Source organism: Notamacropus eugenii, chromosome 4 (assembly GCF_028372415.1).
Source record: "Notamacropus eugenii isolate mMacEug1 chromosome 4, mMacEug1.pri_v2, whole genome shotgun sequence".
In the NCBI taxonomy this organism is placed as follows: Eukaryota; Metazoa; Chordata; class Mammalia; order Diprotodontia; family Macropodidae; genus Notamacropus; species Notamacropus eugenii.
This window is the reverse complement of record NC_092875.1, coordinates 83,080,274-83,099,897: the sequence shown is the minus strand read 5'-3', so window position 1 is coordinate 83,099,897 and position 19,624 is coordinate 83,080,274. Positions and strand designations below refer to the sequence as shown.

Genomic DNA, 19,624 nt, shown 5'->3' with positions numbered 1-19,624 from the left:
AAGTACATAGTAGTTAGATTTTTTAAATAAAATAATGTACCTTTTTTGGAGACAGAATCCATTTTAATGGCAAAGTATGGGAAAAGTTATTGGCAAAAGAATTCACAGAAAAAAAATATTCTCCTTTTTCTAAACATCTGTACAGAAGAAGATGTGGTATATGTAGTACTTTTCAGAAAGGGAGAAGGAAGCATATTTTCTAATTTCAACCAATTATCCACTGTAGGATGCTAAGTGCACCATTACATGGTGTCTCTAAAATGGAGGACCAATCATTTCCTGAACCCTCTAAATACCAGAGCTCTAAGAAGCCAATACAACTTATTTACAAGTAGCTTTGAAGGTTCTCACCTCTCCATTTCTAACACTGGTAAACACTAGATATTGAGTGGCCCTAGGTAGCATCAACTGTACCTTCCTCCTGCGTTGGCATTTCCTTAGGGCCTACAGCAGCACTAACAACCCATTATTTTCCAGGATAACTTAAGGCTGGCATTTCTGCAAAACTCAAAGTGCTGTTTTTGTCCACTTGAGAAAAGTTCTCCATCACAGGACTCTGAAATTCCGCCTGTAGTATGCCTGTATGTAGGCTAGTACTCTCAGGTATATCACCTGGCAGGGAGGGTAGAGAACAAAGTTTGTCTTCCTCCTGTTCAGAGATGGATGCTACAAAGCTGACCAGGTCTGACTGGCAGACAGATGGCAGAAAGCCTGAAGAGTAGATGGTATCTGACTCCAGTCCTAGTGCCCCTTCAGCCTCTAACTTGGAAATCTTTTCTGTATCCTGAGGCAGCATTCCTTCAGCCTGGAGGTCCAAGGGTTCATGTGTTACTTTCATGTCCTCATCAACAGCTTTCATTACCAACTGAGCTTCCAAAGTAACAGAATCAGGCATCTTCTCATTTCTAGGCTTAGAGTTTTATTTATGCTTTATCCCTAGGTCAAGTGCTACAGTTCCAGGAAGCTCAGAAGGAAACTCAGAAAAAGTGGAGGTAAGGTTAGTTGACCCTGTGGAACATAAAAATATCCTTCCATGTACATTCTCAGACTTGGTAGCCAAGGACTCTGGGACTGGTTCTAATTTATCAATGGAGAAATCAGAAGCTGGGCTCCCCAGGGCACAAAGTTTCCCTAAATCTGTAGTTTCAAGGCCTTCTGTAGATTTGCTTTCTGTTGTCAGTCTTAATTCACTACTGACAACGGAAAAGTCTGGGAATACTGACTTTCATCCTTTTGGAATCTCTATGGTCTCTAGATTCTCAGTCTTCTCTTCCAAAACAGTTGGTTGGCAGGTCATTTTGTTCAGCTCTTCCCTTGGCTTTTCTCCTGCTGGTTTGTAGCCTCTGATCATAGGTGTTCAAAGTTGATTCAGCACACTGGTCTTCTTGCGTTCTTCACAACTAGCTAGCACAGATTGCTCTTGTGGGCTGCCTGTTATATAAATGTTTCTCCTAACTCCACACTGCAAAGATGATTTTAGGGCAAAGTGCTGGACACTTATTGATTGTGGGGTCTGTGACACAGATCTAGTATCTGCCTGGACTGAGTCTGTTCTTATGTCCACAAAAGACTGAGCTCATGTATGTGGTTGTGTCACTTCATCTAGATCTTTCACTTCAGGTACTACCGTCATTTCTTCAGGATGATTAACAATTTGGTCATCCCTTGGGAGAGCCGTCTGTTTGGCTTCTCTCTTTCATACATAGCTGTCTTCACATTTCAAACTGGAATCTTTAATACTTTGGGAGTCCCTTTGCACTGTGGATAATGACGTCTGAAGCTCTTTATCCTGGTCACCTATTCTCTCTTTCCCCACACCCTCTGAGAGTAATAATCTCCCTTCTTCTAGCTCAGGGGCTGCCTCTACCTCACTTCCACAATGCTCTTCAGCTAGGTGGGGCTCTTGATTTCTTTTAGCTTGGTTATGAACTATTCCAAGGTCCCTCATATTCACCAACTTGGCAGGACATGTTATGTCTGACCTGAAGGGGGCTGGCTCCTCTACACCAGAAGGACCTGGCTTTCCTGAGTGTAGGTCAGCATTCCCCTCCAGACACATATCTATACTGGTCTCACTCTCATAAGGAGTACAGGGCAACATGGCTGAAGCATTTGCCTCTGGGTTGACTTCTTCCTGGAGTCATCTTCCAGAGAAGCAGAACCAAAGTCCATTCCTGTAAGAGGCTATAGGCGACCTCTATTCTTTAGTTCCAAACTCTTTTCTATGAGCGTCTGCTGTTTTGGGGATCACACAGTCTTTACAATGGGTTTGGCCAAACAGCTGTCCAAAGGAATACTGGACAAACCTTTTCCCTGGGACATCCCCTTTAGGAGAATATCACTCTCCCTAGGGTTGAAAGAACTATCAGAGTTCTCATTTTTAGAGAAGTTTCTACTCTCCCCATTGGACAATGTGCTATCACCCAACTTGCTTTCTTGTTTCCCTTGACCACAGCTGTAGAAAATGTCATATAAATCCTTGGTATTGGCTGTAGCTGGGCATTACTTCCACTTGTCCAATTTTTTGGCCTGTTCACTGAAAACACCTGAGAGTGGTGGTGGAGGATGAACCAGCACAGACAGTAGAACCTGGTCATGGACACTTTCACTCATCCCAGGTGCCACTTCATCTGAGGGCATGGCAGCGGGGTGTACTGGAGCCAAAATGGAAGTTGGTAAGACTGGAGTCAAGAGGTTTAGATCCCCCTATACCAGGGTCAAGATATGGGATGTGGTAGGAGTTGATTTGACTGGAGACAGGAAGTGATACTGTAGCTGACTTAAGTGTAACTGAGACAGGTGATGGCAGTGGAGGTGGGGAAAATGGAGGCAATAGCTGCTCAGGTACAGGAGCTGGCTTATTTTTCTCAGCCAACACAGTCTTTTACTCTGGGGAACTTTTTAAGATCATCTCTTCTCCACCAAATACCTTAGAGATTATGTCAGGAGGTAGTAGGAGATCAGGTGAAGACTCTTTGACCACTGGCAAAGGATTGGCAGTGGCATCTGAGAATTTAATGGACAAGAAAGTGTTAAGAGGTGCAAGCTTGCTCACTGTAGCTGAACCAGACTTGCATTGCATGGATGTGAAAACAGGAAGGTTAGGCTGAAATTTGGCATGGGTAGAGGTGACAACAGGCAACCAGGGACTGGTGTGAGCAATGACAGCTTTAGCAGACAGTTCAATATCAATGGGCTTCATTTTTCAAGCCTTGGCTTTGCCATTATCTTTGTCTGTTAGTTTCCATACTCTCTTCCTTAGGGATACTTAGGACTCCTGCAAAACTTTTTTCATTGTCTGTTTCTGACTTCTTGAAGCTGAACTTCCCAAAGGAACATTTTAAAGTATATCTAATTGATGTTTCTTGAATGTGGGTTTATTTGATTACAGCTAAATTGATAAAATGAAAACGTTTCCCACCCTTGGTAGAGCCATGCACATGTATTGTTTATACAAATTGGAGACAAAAGTATGAATACTGAGACTTGCAGTTTCCTTGAAGTAGGGGGAGAGAAGTACAGTTCTCTTTTCCCCTTTGGGAACCTACCTCAGGGAAGCGGCATGACTATGATGAAACATTGGGTGTTGGTGAGATGGTGAGGTTGTGGAACAGCTGGAAATAGAAGGGAGAAAAGACAGCATGTGGGAAGCAACACCATTCACCTTTCAGAGGAGGATGTAGGGATACTTTCCTGGTAGAGGGAAGCTAGTTCCAGCTTTAGACAGAAAGAAGGAAGGAGAGGAGCAAGAAGGAAAAAAAAAAGAAAGAGCATATGGGTAGAGGAAGAAAAAAAAGATGGAGGGAAGGAGTAGGGATGGAGAAATGAAGGGATTGTATTCTTGATTTTTGTCACATACCACATCTTCTTCCTTGGGTGCCTCCAGGTCAAGTCCTAAGTATCCTGGTTTACCTTCTTCCTTGGTTCATCCCTTTTCCCTGGCTTCATCTTGGTCAGCCTCAGCTTTGTGAACATTTCCCCATTCTGTCCCAAACTGAGCATCAATGACCCTCTGGATTAAACATTAGACAATGCTTAAACTTCTTCCCCAGGGTTGTCTGGCCTTTTTCTCTATGCCAGTCAGTTGACCCAATAAGCCCCAGTTGCCTGAATCACCGAGTTATGAGGAAAATCTGAACACAAGTTAAAAACATCCTTAGTACTGGCAGCAGAAAGATGATGTTCTCAACATTGGTGAAATTCATTAAGAACAGCAGTACCATAAGAGAGAAGGCAAAATATGCAGGTAGAATATCCATAACTGTGATTCCTAAGAGTGTGATGAAGACCAAAATGAGGCTGGAAGTAAGGCAGATCATCCAATCTTCCTTGAGGATAAACCCTGCAGAGGAGACCAAGGCTTGTCACCTCTCAGAAACTGGTCCAAGGGAGACTATACAGTTTCTCTTCCCCAAGCCCACCTCTAGAATGGCTGGAACCACTTGAATCTTTTCCCACCTACAGTCACAGCTCACAGCTGGATTTCTCCACCACCTTTGAATTACCTGAGATACCAAATTACACAGATGCTTTTTGATCCTCATTAGCTCTTCCCTTTCCCCACCCCAGTATTTCTCAAGAGATCTCTGGACCACCATATATGTGAACAAGATAAATCTACATATAGCTGTGGGAAACTGGGGCAAGTCACACTTGTCTTTGAAAGGGAAAAAGGGATCCTTGGGGTCAGGTTGGCCAGAGGTTAGAGTAAGAACAGAATAAGGATGAGGAGTTGACCCTCAGTATATCGGGAGGGCAGCCCTTTAATATTGTCCAATTACCCTGCTCCCCTATCTCTGCCCCCATGTCACCATTACCTTGACAACTGTGAAGTTCCCACAAATAACAAATACAAGCGCCGACTTCCATTGAATATGTCACTGCCAGGATCCCATTCAGCTGCCACTAAAAGGGAAAGCTCAAAATTTGTTCTGAAAGAGGACACAGAGAGTCAAGGTCATAATCACACAGATTCTACCCTAAGCTGCTTGACTGTCAGCTTTGACTTAAGGACTCAGAACCACCCCAAAAAACTGGAAGTAGGAGTTTTCTCCAACCAATCTGTCTCATAGCAGAGGCTCCCTGGCCCAACTCTCCAGCTAAATGGGGAAGGGACTGAAGTGGAAAGATGTGAATCATTTATGATTCCATGGTCCCCAAAGACACCTCATTACCACTTCTTTGCACCCATGTTTTCTCATGCAGGGGCCATTCCACAAGTGGATACAGACCATGGACTGTATCCTCATGGACAGAAGTTGTTAGTGGGAGGATTCAGGGACTCTGAGATAATTCCTTAGCTCCAGTAACAGACCCCAGAGGAAAAAGGAACTCAGACTGTAATACAGATTGTACTACTGTAATTGCTCTGTGTCTATTGCGTTATGAGCAGGGCACCCCAGAAAAACTCAAGGGTGCTTATTTTAGAGATTTCTGGTAATATTGTTGGGTTAAATGGTCAGGGAAGGGTAGAGGCAACAAGTGTTCAAATCCCTCTCACTTCTCAGCTGAAATTGGGTTCAAGAAGTATTTTTGCCCTGACTTTTCAGCATACTTACTTCTGTTGACTAGTAAGAAAAATATAGATAACATATACGACATTGTCCGGAAGGCGCTGATGCTCCTCTTTATACTTCTCACCTGTGGATCCATTGGAATTGTCTCTTCCTCACCTGAAACACATCATGTCAACTCAGGAGAATCTGACCTGCATATCCTCTCCTGGCACAGAAAAAGGCGTTCCACATTGTTCTTTGGGAATCTCCTCCCCAGGTACAAGGTCAGATATCTGGATATCTTTCCTGAAGAGAGTGGCATCCTTGTTCCTACTCGGAGCAGAGGATGGAGATATGGCTGATCATAGAAAGAACAGGAATCATGGCCATACACTTCAGGCTTTGCAACTAGTAGACCCATCCTTGTATCTCTCTGGCCCCTGCTTGCCCCTATTGCTCACACAGAGATTTCTCCACTGAAACCCCAAAACTGTCCACCAACCTCACAACAGAGCATATTTATTGAGAATAAAGTTAGAGGAGTGTATTAGTGTGAAAGATGTAAAGAGGTACTTTGAATATTTTGGGGAGTCAATCAGTCAATAATTATTTATGAAGTTTCTCCTGTGTGCCACACATTGTTCTAAGTGCAGGGGATACAAAAAAAAAGACAGAATGCAATCTGTGATCTCAGAGAGCTCACAATCTAATGGGGGAAACAACTTTCAAACAGTTATGAGCAAATATGCGATGTTGTAGGTAAATAAGAAATAGTCCTTCCTTCATCCCTACCTTTCTCTCTCCCATTCTCTCTTACCTCTCCTTTCCTTCCTTCCTGCCTTCCTTCCTTCCTTCCTTCCTGCCTTCCTACCTTCCTTCCTTCCTTCCTTCCTTCCTTCCTTCCTTCCTTCCTTCCTTCCTTCCTTCCTTCCTTCCTTCCTCCCTTCCTTCCTGTCTTCCTTCCTTCCTTCCCTCTCCTTTCTACATTCTCCTTCCTACTTTCCTCACATTGTCATCCCTCCCCTCTTTCCTTTCTTTCTTACATTCTTTCTTTCCTTCCTTCCTTTGTTCCCTCATGCTTATACCAGTGCTTGGCACTTAGAGGTCACTTAAAAAATATTTATTGAACTGAATTGTTCTCACTTGATCCTCCACAATATTTTTCTGTGGTATGTGCTTTATAAATCCCATTTTACATATGAGCAAACTGAGGCTTAAAGGTCAAAAAACTGGTCTAGGGTCACACAGTAAGTGACTGAGGCAGAAAGTATACTCAGTTCTTTCTGACTCCAACTCTGAACATCGCCTGCACCATTCAGCTTCTTCTGAACAACAATGTTCCTGGGATCTCACTTCTTTAATTGTGTTCTATGGCACTTCACAAGGACAGGTTCAAGGTGATACTGCTGCTGCCATTGAAATTTTTCCTATTAATTTATTAGCCATTAAAATCATATGTGTGTCAAATAAATGCAGTAATTTTCACTTGAGAATAATATCAGCCACTTCCCATATCAAAATATCTTTCACAAGCCAAAGATGGATCATAGCAGCCTATTGATACTTATATGCCCTTGGAAGAGTGGGTATTCTCTACAGATGATAATCAACTCTGATTATGTAACAATTAATGAGAAGAATGAATATTATAATGAAAGGTGGATCTATTCTAATGAGGAGTTAGGGAATATGACTTTGATTATATCACTCTTACTCTCAGGTCATCCCCAGCCCCTCAGCCATCTAAACATCTAACCTCCCCCACCCTAGCCTAGTACAACAACATGAGCTTCCCCAGCTGGGTGGGATCTAAACAAGATTGAGGAGAATGTTAAATCCAATGTCATTATCAGCCCTTTATTTCAGGGGCTGATTTGACCTAGAAGAGAATGCGGGAAATAGGAGGGGGAAGCACCCTGGATCTCCACAATAGCAAGTGGTTATTAATATAAGTGAACAATAATCATTTTCTCATTTGGTTCATAAATTGACAGAATCACATGCAGCCTTGTAAGCCTTCTACTTATAAGGACTCCAGAAACTGTCTTCTCCAATCATCTGATGTCTTAGAAAGAGCAAAAAAAAGTGCTTGAATAAGGGTTAGTGAAGACATGGAGAGAGAAAGAAGAGGCAAAGGAAGGAAACTAAGAGCAATTGCTGGAAAAAGTTGTTAGGTAATAAAATATTGAATGACTTGAAAGATTATGGGAAGTAAAAAAGAACAGAATCTCTCAGCTTTCTGTGTTTCTCCACCCCATTCTTAATGAGATCCTGGGAAACAAACAAACAAAAAAGTAATGACACCTCTGATCCCTCTCTGGGTAGGAAGGTAATGTTGGAGAGCTCATGGGGGAAGTAGTTTAAAACTTCTCTGAGAATTCTGGCATTTGAAGTTATTCTCATTTTCCTGCCCAGGCATATATTGGGAATTAACAGATGAAGATGATGCAGTCCCAGAGATGGCTTGAATGAGTCTTTCTGGAATTTCAGGAGAGTGACTGAGAGACCAACCCTGATTCTGATAGAGGGGGTGGAGATGGTATTGACCATGTCACTAGGGCACCTAAAGTCTTCAACCAACCCAAAGAGATGGGATGGCAGCAACAAAGTAGAAGATAAGCCTCATCATTAATGGATGTATTCCTCTCCCCTAGCCATGAATCTGGGTGAACGAACAAGTGTTTTTTTTCTCCTCCCATTCTCTCTTCCTCTCTTTCCTTCCATCCTTCTGGGCAGAGACTTATACTCAAAATTTTTTATTCAATTTAAGCTTTTCTTTAATAGTTGCCACTGCCCACTGTCTTTTGTTTGACCTGCAGCCATCAACCATGTTCATTCTGTCTCTACTTACCTTTACTTAGAAAATGACCTGCTAAAAACCTATTTTTGGCCTAAAGAACTTTATTCAATTTTAATTTTGTCTCCTATCAACTACCAAGTTTGCAGGTCTGCTCTAGACAAAAGAACCAATCTCTATTGTGCCTTTGGATTTTGTACACCTTGAAGCTGCGCCACGAGTCAGGGGGAGTAAACTTCCCTAGTGCTCAGATTGACACTTTAAGACTGGACCTGTGGGGTTGGAGCTTTAGCCCAAGACTCTTGTGGAGACAGGACCAGGGAAGGAAGAGCTAGGACTGTGACTGGTGTTCCCCTGAATGTGAGACACATGGAGATCAAGACTGGAATTGCTGGGCTTGGCTACTGCTGAAAATCCCAAAGGGACTCAGATTCCATGTGAACAGACACCTCAGTGGTGCAGTGGATAGAGCACTGGACCTGAAGTCTTCCAAGAAGATGAAGGTTTTTCTGATTTTCAATCTAACTTTAGACATATATTAAGTATGTGAACCTGGGCAAGTGACTTAACCTTTGTCTTAGTTCCCTCAACCTTAAAATGGGGATAATGATAGCACTTATTCCTAGTATAATTGTGAGGGTTAGATAAGATACTTCAAAAATGCTTAGACGCTGGTCTGGCACAAAGCAGGTACTGGATAAAAATTTGTTTCCTTCCTTCTTATAGACGATGAAAATCCACCTAAATTTATTCCCCATTAATTAACAAACACCACTCTGATCACAACCCTCTCCCATCCCAATATTTATAAACCCCTGGTAATCATTCAAATCCTATTCACTATCCTTCTTTGCCTGATCCCTTCTTCTTCTGCCCTTCAGCCCCACCCAGTGTCCCATTGTACAGTTGGCCACTCCTTCAGCTGTGCTCTCAGATATGCCTGCTCCTGAAACAACAAACTTGCTTTCATCTGCAAACCTTTTCTTTCCCTCTCCTTCCATCTTTTGACCCTCGCTGAGAAGTGGCTTTCTCCTGATAACAGAATCTCCCTATCCACTCTTTCTGACACTTACTACACTTACACTTATTTCTCCAAATCACTGGTCAAGATGGGAGAGTTGCAATACTCTTGCTCCCCATTGTTGTCTCTAGATTTTTCTCTGTTATCAGTAATATTTCCTCCTTAAAGATTCATTCAATCCACATATAATACTGAACCATTTCTGGTAGTTATTGTCTATAGACCTCCAGGACACTCCCCTTCTTTACTTCATGATTTCAATGCTTCACTCACAGTCTGTCCTCAATTTCTGCCTTCACACTAGTTGACTTCAACATACATACATACATACATACATGCACATACACATATATATATAAATGTATGTATTTATGTCTATAGAGACATAAATACATACATTTGTATATATTCATATATATATATATATGGAGAGAGAGAGAGAGAGAGAGAGAGAGAGAGAGAGAGAGAGAGAGAGTTCCTCAGACATCCTAAACTCCTAGTTCTTCAACTTACTCATTGCCCTGACAGGTTAATCCTCTACCTAATTTAAGCCACCCACAAACAAAATTATGTCCTTGATCTTGCCACTTCCACAGATGTACCACTTCTGTGTTCATGAAGTTTGAAGCTCCCTTTTTTAATCATTATCTATTATCATTTCATCTTTCCTTCTGCCTTGCAACCCCTAACCTTGCTCTTCATCCACATCATGATCCCCAGTCTCTCAGCCCCTCATTTCTCTCCCAGGCACTCATCCCTCCACTAGCTATATTTTCATCCTTTCCCCATCTTGACTTTTTGGTGAACTGGTTTAAGTCTACACTGTCCTCTTCTCCTCAGTCTCTTGCCCCTTCATTCTCTTATATAACTTTCCTATCGATACTTTAGTCTACAATCACTCTCATGTTTTACTTCCTTGTCTGCCACACAGTACTGCTGAATGAAGCTGGAGAAAATGATGGAACTATGCTGACTGGGTTCACCACAAATTTATGTTACATGACCCCAAGTGGGTCTCAAGCAATGCATGTCTTTTATAACTCCCATATCAACTCACTCTCCCACTCTTCACAGTGGTTCTTCCAAACTTCTTTTACCCCTCTTCAAGCCTCCCATGACTCCCCACTTCCCTATCTATAATGTACATAAATGGTAGGGAGGGGGAGTAGGTGAAGATAGGGAGGGGCAGGAACTTTAGTGCCAGAGAAAAGAATAGAGAGACTGGGCAACTCAAGATAAGAAGAAAGACATGAGAAAGTGAAGGAGTTCAGCCCTCTGAGGACCAGCAGACCATTAATGCCTGCAGTAATAGGTGGGACTGTGTAACTTTCCTATATGTTATTTTTACCTCCTGAGTTGTCACATGAAGCCTTCTGATCCACCCCAGGGAGATTTACATAGTCCTGGCAAATGCAAACCTAGACTTCTGCACAGTTCCAAGTAGGGAACCCTTGTCTTCTTTTGGTCACTTATGCTACCACTCTCTAATCTGACTGCACTCCTCTCTCCTCTCAACGCTCTCTTTTCTTCTCACAAGCTCATTCTCCTCCTCAGTATTTCTAACACCTTTAAACTTCAATAGCCAGAGAGGAGCACACTGAATGTACTGTGAGAACTTAAGCAAGGAAACTAAACCTGGAGTCTCCTTGGAGGGTTATGGATAGAATTCTAGAGGTTCCTGAACTTGGATAGGAAAAAGAATGCATCTATATTTTCACCTGCCTCTAACTGAAATGTAGCACTTCCTTCAATTATTAATGTAGGCAAGTAAAACAGAAAGAGTCCAAAGGCTTCACAAGACTTCCAAATAGGGACAGGACGCATGAAATATTACGATTTCCACAGATAAAGGGACACTTATGGTGTCATGGAATGTGCCCAGTCTCCTCCTTAACTCTGTCCATCTCTTCAACACCAACAGCCGTATGAAACTCCTCAGTGCCACTGGCCTCCCTGGTCCTCACTTCCTCAAATTCCCTCAGTGCCCTCAGTTCCTAGGCTCACAAGCATATGGATTTAGAGCAGGAAAGTTTATCCCTCTATCTTTTTTGACCTCACAGTTCCTTAAGCCCCACAGTCAACCAGGACTTCATTTCCATCTGCTTCTCAAGCCAATTATTCAATCAATGAATAGCTATTGTGCCAAGTGCTATGCATGTGCTGTGGATATAAAGAGAAAAATGAAATAATCCTTCCCCTCAAGAAGCTTACCCTCTATTGAGGGAAACCACATGTACATTCTGGTGTGTATAAAACATTAGAATAAATAAATACAAGTCTATTTCAGGGGCAGGGATGAGGACAGGCTTCATGGAGGAGACCTTTCCTGAATTCAGCCTTCTAGAAAGATAAGGATTCTAAGACAGGGAAATGGGAGGGGAAGAGGAGAGCATTAAAGGCAAAGGAGGCCAGGTTCTACTCCCTAGGTTCCTCTTGTACCTCAACTTCATCATGTTCCTCATTCTCTTTAGTCCTCTTAGCTTCTCTGGCCCTTCAGGAATAAAGTCTCTTCAGTTCCCTCATTTCCCCCAACTCCTTCCACCTCTCCACTTACCTCAGTATCATCAATTCATTCCTTATTTCCCACCTTCCACTTTATAGCTTGGTTTTACAGAAAGCACTTTGGAGTTTAGTGAGAGGGGGTTCAAATCCTGGGTTCAAATCCTGTCTGTTAGACTTGTTAGCTAGGTAACCTTAGTAAAGTCAAGTAATCCTTTCAGGCCTCATGTGTGAAATCAATTGGACTTCAAAATCTTTAAATTCCAAGTCCAACATTCTATGAATCTAGTCCTCTAAATTCTATCTCCCTAGGTCCCAAACCCATCTGAATCACTCAGGGTCCCCATTCTCCTTCTGCTCCTCACAGCTTATTACATTGTATAATATGTTATGGCATTCAAGGCACTGCCCTATCTGCTGTATTATCTCCTGGACTACTAGAGGCTGATTCCTCAATATGACAAGACAGATTTCTTCATTAGCCCCTCCACCTACCCTTCACATGCACATGAAGCTTTTTCCTATCCACTGGTATCTTTGCTTATATTCTCCCTTGTCCCTTTTTACCTTAGGTATAATTATCTACCTCATTTTCTGCATTCTTCCAACTTTTGTGCTTTGTCCAAGGAGCACCTACTCTATGAAGTCTTCCCTGATTTCCCAGAATACAGTGATCTCTCTGAAGTAGGCCCAGGGAGTCAATAATGTTTTTAGTCCTGGGGACAGTGGTTTCTGCATGACACTCTAAAAAAAACTAAATAACCTAGTTTCTCAAGTCCCAAGGCAAATATATACCTACACACAAAGATTGGGAGCTGAGGATGCTAAAAAGTGAAGCCTTCCTTTTTGAGTTGAATTGGATGGTGAAATATATGGTGTAATCACAGTGACTGACTTGATTAAAGCCTGTACTAGGAGGGCCCTCACATTACAAAAAGGTCATTTTAGACCTTCTCTGTCAGCTCTGTGCCACTTAGATATGACCAGTTTTGGGAACTGGCTCTGTAACAAGTTGATCTTTCCAATAGCTCTCTCCTTTACACTTGGTCCCTTCTTCCACACTCTTCCCTGATTTGTTTCTATTTGATAAGCTAAATTGTAGAGGGTAGAGAGAATGGCAGAAATCAAACATCTCTCAAGGTTGGAATTTTGATCTTAGGATTTTTTTTTACATAATTCTCTTTATGTTTTGACTCTCCTTTGTTCATATATCAAGGCCATATTTGTGTCATAGAAGGAATGTCATGGGATCCCTTCTTTTCTATTTCTTTTCCAAAAATTTCTGCTATATTGGAATTAATTATCCTTTAAATGTTTGGTAGAATTTGAATCTGATCTGAAATATGGGAGGATGGACAATGGATTTCACCTTAATCTTGCTGTCATCACTATTGGCTCAAAGAGGGAATAATATACCTGACAGGATGAATATAGAAGTCTATCTTAACTGACAGGGAAGTAGGAAGGGAGGAGATTAATTACATGGGTGAGTGGAGTGGCAACTGACAGAAGGGAGGGCTGATCAGGGGAGGTGATAAGAAAAAGCAAAATACTGGTGAGGAAGGAAAGGGTGAAAGGAGAGAAAGGATAAAGGGGAAGCAGAATAGAATGGACGAAAATACATATGTAGTGATCATAACTCTGATTTTGAATGGATGACTTTTTCCATAAAAAGGCAGACAGCAGAGCAGATCAAAAACCATAATTCTACAATATGTTGTTTATAAGAAACACCCTTGAAGGAGGCACACACACATCACACAGACACACACACACACACACACACACACACACATACACACACTTTAAAAGTAAAGGGCTGGAGCAGAATTTATTATACTTCAGGTAAGGTAAAAAAAGAAAAACAAAGGGATAGCAGTCCTGATCTCAGACAAAGAAAATGTAAAAATACATGTAACTAAGAGAGATAAGGAAGGAAAGTACATCTTGCTAAAACTGAGAATGAAGCAATATCAATACTGAACACATATGTATCCAGTATGTGCATCCAATTTCTTTTTTATTTATTCATTTTTAATTTTCAACCTTCATTTCCACAAAATTTTGAGTTCCAAATTTTCTCCCCATCTCTCCCCTCCCACCACCCCAAAACCACGTGCATTCTGATTACCCCTTCCACCACTCTGCCCTCCCTTCTATCACACCCTTTCTTCCCTTATCCTTATCTACTCTTTTGTCTTGTAAGGCAAGGTAAATTTCTATTCCCCATTACCTGTCTTTCTTATTTCCCAGATGTATGCAAAAAGAGTTCTCAACATTCTTTCCTAAAAGGTTGATTTCCAACTTCTTTCCCTTCCTCCCTCCCTCCCCATCCCCACTGAGAAGGCAAGCAATTCAATATAGACTACACATGTGTAGTTTTGCAAATGACTTCCATAGTAGTCATGTTGTGTAGGACTAACTATATTTCACTCTATCCTCTCCTATCCCTCATTCCTTCTATTCTCTCTTTTGATATTGTCTCACCCCAAAAGCATTTACTTCAAATTGTTCCCTCCTCCAATTTGCCCTCCCTTCCATCATCCTCCATTCCACTTAGCCCCTTCTCCCCTACTTTCCTGTAGTGTAAAATAGATTTTCATATCAAATTGAGTGTGCATGTTATTCCTTCCTTAATCCAAATGTGAACAGAGTAAGCTTCACTTTTTCCCTCTAACCTCCTCCCTTCTCCCCTCCATTGAGAAAGTGTTTTCTTGCCTCTTTTATGAGAGATAATTTGCCCCATTTATTTTCTCCCTTTCTCCTCCCAACATTTTCCTTCCTCCCCCCTTAATTTTATCTTTTAGATATCATCCCTTCTTATTCAATTCATCTGGTGCTCTCTGTGTGTATATATATACCCATACATAAGTATATGTTTATATATGTGTGTGTATATATGTATGTATGTATGTATAATCCCTCCAACTAATCAAATACTGACAAAAGTTTCAAGAGTTACAAATATTATCTTTCCATGTCAGAATGCAAACATTAAACTTCATTAAGTCCCTTGTGATTTCTCTTTCCTGTTTACCTTTTCATGCTTCTCTTGATTCTTGTGTTTGAAAGTCAAGTTTTCTCTCCAGCTCTGCATGTTTCACCAAGAATGCTTGAAAGTCCTCTATTTCATGGAATTGCCCTTCATTTCCCCTGAAGTATTATACTCAGTTTTTCTGGGTAGGTGATTCCTGGTTTTAATCCTTGTTCCTTTGACTTCTGAAATATCATATTCCAAACCCTTTGATTCCTTAATGTAGAAGCTGCTAGATCTTGTGTTATCCTGATTATATTTCTACAATACATGAATTGTTCTTTCTAGCTGCTTGCAATATTGTCTTCTTGATCTGAGAACTCTGGAATTTGACTGCAATATTCCTAACAGTTTCTCCTTTCGGATCTCTTTCAGGAAGTGATTGGTGGATTCTTTCAATCTTCGTTTTACCCTCTGGTTCTAGAATATTAGGACATTTTCTTTGATAATTTCATGACAGATGATGTCTCTGCTCTTTTTTTGATCATGACTTTCAGGTAGCCCCATAATTTTTAAATTGTGTCTTCTGGAGAGAGAACTGATGAAATCTGAATGCAAATTGAAGCATATATTTTAAGAACTATTTTCATTGGGGAAGGCCAAGATGGAGGAGTGAGAGCAACTCCTAACCTAAGCTCTAAGACATACTCCTTCAGAAACCTCTAAAAAGAGAATCTGAATGGAATTTTGAGGGGCAGAATCAAATAGGAGACAGACTGTGGAAGATTTCCAGCCATGGCAGGATTGAACAGGAAGCTGCAGGTGACCTGAAACTGCAGACAGGCTGTGGATTCTCAAACATATCAGCTCAGGATGGCAGTCAAGTGGAACTGAGGGAAGGAGAAACACAGAACCCCAGGTAACAGCAACAACTGTTCTCGAGACTATCAGTCAGCAGATTAAATGCCTGTGAATTATCTACTTGAACTTCTGGGAGTCAAGATGTCAGAGTGGTTGTTAATTGCTCTCTCCCTCTTCTTATGGACCTTAAGCAGCTCAGAGAATACTTCCCCAGGAAAAATCCTGAAACATTTGGTTCAGCCAAAGGGGTAAACAGTCTCTTATCTGGTGAGGACAGGAAAATCGCAAAGGAAGGTCTCTCATGCTGTGCCTGAAGGGGACCAGTACAGGACTAGAGTTGCCCCAGACAGCCCCACCTCAGAAAATTGGGAGGAGTTCTTGAGCCCCACAGGGGTGGAGCCCACAACCACCAATACTGGGATCCCTGTTTTGCCTCAGCACCCCTGGGAAATTAGAAAGACACTAATGTAGATAGGTTCACCAACCAATGAACATGCCTATCCTCTAACTCAGCAGAAGAGCCCTCCTATGGACAAATCACCCCTCCCCCACACTTAACACAGCTAATTCCAGGGTAACTCCAGGGAAGCCCAAAAAGACTTCACCTGGCCTCTTCTTTCCAACCCCATCCAGGTCCAGCACCAGGTATGCTGCAGCATTTCAACTTCTAGCTGAAAGAACCAGAGGCCACAACATACAAAGCCTCCGATTCTAGGCCCAAAAAGTTTGGAACAGAGCCTCATGTGCCCCAGAAGTAGAGATCTACTTTAAAAGCAAGGAAAAGGGAGATCATCATAAGCAGGAAGAAAACCAGAAAAGAAAAGACTTTAGAATTTTTCTATGGGAACGATGACCAAAACACTTATACCAAAGAGATCAGTGTTGAGATTGTACTTCCCTCTGAATCTTCAGAAGGGAATATGTGCTGGTCTCAAGTCCAGAGAGCCTTCTTGGAAGATGTCAAAAAGGATTTTAAAAGTCAAATTAGAGAAATAGAAGAAAAACTGGCCAGTGATTTTAAAAATATGAAAAAAAGAATTCACTAAAGAGACTAGCTCCTTCAAAAGGAAAATTGGACAAATGGAAAAAGAAGCACAAAAACATATTGAAGAAAATAACTCCTTAAAAGGAACAATTGGACAGATGGAAAAGGGGTTGTGAAAGGTGAGTGGAAAAAGCAATTTGACAAAAGTTAGAATTGGGCAAGTAGAAGCTAATGACTCTATTAGACATCAAGAATAAGTAAAACAGAACCTAACAAATGAAAATATTGAAGAAAATGTAAACTATCTCATTGGGAAAACAACTGACCTGGAAAATAGATCCAGGAGAGAAAATCTAAGAATTATTGGTTTACCAGAAAGCCATGATGAAAACAATAGTCTAGACAATATCTTCCAAGAAATCATCACAGAGATGAAGAGGGGGGCGGAGCCAAGATTGTGAAGTAGAAAGACGCACATACACATAGCTCCGAACCCACAAACCACAGAACGGAAGAGAGGACTAACCCAGGGCGAATTCTGCACCCAGAGACCACAGAATATTGGAGCGAGGGAGATTTCTGTTCCAGAGAGACCTGCAAACCTCTCGTGGGGGGACCTTCGCGCCGGGGACTGGGCGCCGGGGCGGGAAGAGGAGAGCAGCCCTGCCGCGGCAGCGACACCATGGGAAAGAGATCCGAGAGGGCTACAGAACGGAGTCTCCAGCGGCCACGCGGGTTCCCACACCCACAGAGGGACCGGCAAACCTCTCCCAAAAGGTCCGTCACGCTGCAGACACAGTGCCCAGCCCGGACCTGCGGCAGCGACAGTGGCCGCAGCTCTGAGAGACAAAGCTGCACGGGCTCTCCACCAACAGGTGACTGACGGGGGTAGGTGAGAGAGTCTCTTTGGCGGGTTGAGAGGGGAGTGAGGTGCCCCCATAGCTTGGGCCCCCCCCAGGAGGTGGGGGCTGAGAGGCGGCTGCGGACGGGGGCTCCCCAAATGGACGGGAGCCTGGATCCATTGTGGAAGGTCTGTGCATAAACCCCCTGAGGGAACTGAGCCAGAGAGGCGGCCCTGCCTCTGACCTCAGCACCTGAACTAAATTTAACACTGAATAACAGCCCTGCCCCCGCCAAAAATCCTAAGGCGGCAAGCAGCATTTGAATCTCAGTCCCCAAACGCTGGCTGGGAGGACCAGGAGGCGAGGTGGGTGTGAGGAGAACATTCAGAGGTCAGGCCACTAGATGAAGACAATGCCAAGAAAAGGGAAAAGAAATAAAACTATTGAAGGGTACTTTATCGGAGAAAAAAAACTTCCTCCCTTCCTTTCTGATGGGGAGGAACAATGCTTGCCATCAGGAAAAGACATAGAAATTGAGGATCCTGTGTCCCAGCCCACCCAATGGGCTTGGGCCATGGAAGAGCTCAAGAGGAATTTTGAAAATCAAGTTAGAGAGATGGAGGAAAGACTGGGAAGGGAAATGAGAGGGATAAGGGAGAGGCATGAAAAACAGATCAGCTCCCTGCTAAAGGAGAACCAAAAAAATCTTGAAGAAATTGGCACCTTGAGAACTAGCCTAACTCAGCTGGCAAGGGAGGTGCAAGGGGCCAATGAGGAGAAGAATGCTTTCAAAAGCAGAATTAACCAAATGGAAAAGGAGATTCAAAAGCTTACTGAAAAAAATAGATCTCTCAAATCTGGAATGGTACAGATGGAAGCTTTGGACTTTTTGAGAAAGACAGATATCTCAGAACATACCGCGCAGATTCGAAAAATGGAAGATAATGTGAAATATCTTATTGGAAAAACAACTGACCTGGAAAATAGAATCTGGAGAGACAATGTAAAAATTCTGGTACTACCTGAAAACCATGATCAAAAGAAGAGCCTAGACATCATCCTCCATGAAATTATCAAGGAAAACTGCCCTGAGATTCTAGAACCAGAAGGCAAAATAAATATTCAAGGAATCCGCAGAACACCGCATGAAAGAGATCCAAAAAGAGAAACTCCTAGGAACATTGTGGCCAAATTCCAGAATTCCCAGGTGAAGGAGAAAATATTGCAAGCAGCTAGAAAGAAACAATTCAAGTATTGTGGAAATACAATCAGGATAGTACAAGATCTGGCACCTTCTACATTGAGGGATAGAAGGGAATGGAATAGGATATTCCAGAAGTCAAAGGAACTAGGATTGAAGCCAAGAATCACCTACCCAGCAAAACTGAGTATAATACTTCAGGAGAAAAAATGGTCTTTCAATGAAATAGAAGACTTTCAAATTTTTCTGATGAAAAGACCAGAGCTGGAAAGAAAATTTGACTTTCTAACACAAGAATGAAGAGAACCATAAAAAGGCGAACAGCAAAGAGAAATCATAAGGGACTTACTAAAGTTGAACTGTTTACATTCCTACATGGAAAGACAATATTTATAACTCTTGAAACATTTCAGTATCTGAGCACTGGGTGGGAGTACACACACACACACATGCACACACGCACACATACATAGAGACAGAGTGCACAGAGTGAATTGAAGAGGATGGGATCATATACTAAAAAAAAAAATGAAATCAAGCAGTGAGAGAGAAATATTGGGAGGAGAAAGGGAGAAGTTATATGGGACAAATTATCTCTCATAAAAGAGGCAAGCAAAAGACTTATTAGTGGTGGGAAAAAGAGGGGAGGCAAGAGAAAAACATGAGATCTACTCTCATCACATTCCACTAAAGGAAAGAATATAATGCACACTCATTCTGATAAGAAAACCTATCTCATAATACAGGAGAGTGGGGGACAGGGGCACAAGCAGGAAGGGGGGGAGGATAGAGGGGAGGGCATGGGGAGGAGAATGCAATATGAGGTCGACACTCACGGGGAGGGAAAGGACCATAAGAAAATAGAAGTAATGGGGGACAGGACAGGATGGAGGGAAATATAGTTAGTCTTATACAACACAACTAGTATGGAAATCATTTGCAAAACTAA

General features: G+C 42.2%; 1 pseudogene; it reads right to left on the bottom strand.

Moving 5' to 3' along the window:
- Positions 1 to 292: 292 nt before the first annotated feature.
- LOC140502267 (zinc finger protein 318-like) lies at positions 293 to 5,601 on the bottom strand (annotated as a pseudogene).
- Between the last annotated feature and the right edge of the window lie 14,023 nt (positions 5,602 to 19,624).